Source organism: Nicotiana tomentosiformis, chromosome 5, assembly GCF_000390325.3.
Source record: "Nicotiana tomentosiformis chromosome 5, ASM39032v3, whole genome shotgun sequence".
NCBI lineage: Eukaryota > Viridiplantae > Streptophyta > Magnoliopsida > Solanales > Solanaceae > Nicotiana > Nicotiana tomentosiformis.
Genome location: NC_090816.1, coordinates 112473187 through 112475457, shown reverse-complemented (window position 1 = coordinate 112475457; position 2271 = coordinate 112473187). Strand labels below are relative to the sequence as shown.

At 34.0% G+C, this 2271-nt stretch overlaps 1 long non-coding RNA gene and 6 other non-coding genes across 7 annotated transcripts; all 7 read right to left on the bottom strand.

Moving 5' to 3' along the window:
• Positions 1–245: 245 nt before the first annotated feature.
• LOC117279151 (small nucleolar RNA SNORD14) lies at positions 246–370 on the bottom strand. Its single transcript, XR_004509559.1, has one exon. It is a non-coding gene; the product is annotated as a small nucleolar RNA SNORD14 (small nucleolar RNA).
• Positions 371–685: 315 nt separating this feature from the next.
• On the bottom strand, positions 686–809 carry LOC117279154 (small nucleolar RNA SNORD14). Its single transcript, XR_004509562.1, has one exon. It is a non-coding gene; the product is annotated as a small nucleolar RNA SNORD14 (small nucleolar RNA).
• A 61-nt stretch (positions 810–870) lies between these two features.
• On the bottom strand, positions 871–973 carry LOC117279152 (small nucleolar RNA snoR99). Its single transcript, XR_004509560.1, has one exon. It is a non-coding gene; the product is annotated as a small nucleolar RNA snoR99 (small nucleolar RNA).
• Positions 919–2271, bottom strand: LOC138891614 (uncharacterized). Its single transcript, XR_011407986.1, has 2 exons — positions 1968–2271; positions 919–1239 (listed from the first exon to the last, which is right to left on the bottom strand). It is a non-coding gene; the product is annotated as an uncharacterized lncRNA (long non-coding RNA).
• LOC117279156 (small nucleolar RNA SNORD14) lies at positions 1163–1286 on the bottom strand. The gene has a single exon (XR_004509564.1). It is a non-coding gene; the product is annotated as a small nucleolar RNA SNORD14 (small nucleolar RNA).
• LOC117279155 (small nucleolar RNA SNORD14) lies at positions 1632–1755 on the bottom strand. The gene has a single exon (XR_004509563.1). It is a non-coding gene; the product is annotated as a small nucleolar RNA SNORD14 (small nucleolar RNA).
• Positions 1929–2052, bottom strand: LOC117279153 (small nucleolar RNA SNORD14). Its single transcript, XR_004509561.1, has one exon. It is a non-coding gene; the product is annotated as a small nucleolar RNA SNORD14 (small nucleolar RNA).

Below are 2271 nucleotides of genomic sequence, written 5' to 3'. Positions count from 1 at the left end.
AATAAAAAACAAATAAATTTTCCGACCCAATTCATATTTAATACAGATAAAAAACAGACTAACCGAATAATATGAATAACCCTATTATCCAAACACAACCCATTTTTTAGTGGATAATATGAGTGGTTAACTATTTTATTTTAAAATATTGCCACCTACAATCAGCTTTAATAATAATATAATGTTCGCATTTAAAAGAAAGCAAAGGAACAAAGATAACTAAACGAGTAAAAGTAGGATAATAAGGCCTCAGACATCCAAGGAAGGATAAAAGCAGCATATGCTCTCAAGCCCGGCGAAGGCGAAAGCACTCAGGCGGCCACTGCGAATGTTTTGAGAAACAAGCCTTAGGATTTTATCATCATGAGCCATAAAAGAATTTAACAAAGAAAAAGATAATGAAAACTAGTTTCAAGAGTTACACTAATACAAGTAACATTATTATTAGTCGCCTTAATCATAATCAAGCAAGAACAAAATGATCAACTGCTCCTAGGTATCCCTATTTATGCATTTCAAAAGCTAATGATTTAAGCATCTAAAACTAGAGACTCATCAACAACTACATTTACAATAAACAAATCAAGTGTGCATAAAACCATAATGCTGTATCAAGTTAAAATCAAAACAAATACTACAGGTTAAGATCTTGAGTGGAAATAATAAAAGGGAACACCATTTGACAAGCCTCAGACATCCAAGGAAGGAAAAAAGCAGCATGCACTCTCAAGCCTGGCGAAGGCGAAAGCACTTAGGCGGCCACTGCGAATGTTTTGAGAAACAAGCCTTAAAATGTATCATCATAGGCAAAAAGATTATTTTAACAAAGAAATAAAACATAGCAACTTATCAAATTAATCCAAAAAAAAAAAGTGTACCATCCGATAATGATCAGCAAAGCATAAAATAAAACAATGCTGACAAAGTGAAGAATGGAGTTCAATTATCAGGGACTTGTTCATCCCTAAAGCAACTTTACATTTGCTTAAGGGGAAGACATTCTAGTCCCAAATCCCCTGATTTATAAAACAAAGATCCTAATGATTCCAATAAGCTATAATCTTTAGCAACACATAATATTAAAAATTCCAAATTTGACATCAAAATGGTAGAATAAAAGGCAACAGTTACAAAATGTAATACTTGTAAGATGAAAGTGTAGTGTCTCAGACATCCAAGGAATGATAAAAGCAGCATGAACTCTCAAGCCAGGCGAAGGCGAAAGCACTTAGGCGGCCACTGCGAATGTTTTGAGAAACAAGCCTTAAAATTTATCATCATAGACACCATAAGATTCAACAAAATAAATCAATGTACAATGATACTACAAACTAGTTAGCTAATTGTATAAATTCTCTGCACATTCTGCTCTATAAAAACAATTTAACAAAACTTGTTTGGACCGCAGCAAACGTTATTGTTCCAGATCCCCTGATATCTTAAAACAAATATCATAATATTCAAAAAAGCTATACTTTAGCCACATAAAGCAATAAATCTTCCAAATTCGGCTACAAAATGACAGTTTCAACAGCACAAGCACCAAAAAATAACAAAAAGGCCAAAAATCACTAGTTGAAAAGGCAAAAGTTTTAATTTTTTTAAATAATTAAATGAGGTTGAAAAGGTGGTGTCTCAAACATCCAAGGAAGGATAAAAGCAGCATTAACTCTCAAGCCTGGCGACGGCGAAAGCTCTTAGTCGGCCACTGCGAATGTCTTGAGAAACAAGCCTTCAGATTTATCATCATAGACACCACTTCAATTGACATTCAATCAATCAATCAATCAAAACACAATGCACTTAAACTAATAAAGGTCTATTATAAGAATCGTCAGTCTAGTAATTTAATTTTAAAAACAGCAGCTAACATTCAAAATAAATACAAATAAACAAAGGCAAGATTCAAGTTTGGATTATGAAGGGGGGATCTCAGACATCCAAGGAAGGATAAAAGCAGCATTTACTCTCAAGCCTGGCGAAGGCGAAAGCACTTAGGCGGCCACTGCGAATGTTTTGAGAAACAAGCCTTCAAATTCATCATCACCGATCTCCCCAGTATGAAAAAAAATGAAAATTTTGATTCCTTATCAATAACCCTAATAGGAAAAAGTTTTGATTTTGAAAATAAAAAAGTTAAAGATAGGCAAAAGATATTTCGTCAAAAACTGCTGTGATGTGAAGTAGAAGAGGAAACGATGAATATATAGAGATTTAGGAGGTGGAATAATAGGGTTTTGGGGGGGGGGGGGGGGTTAGGGTTTTGTTGTT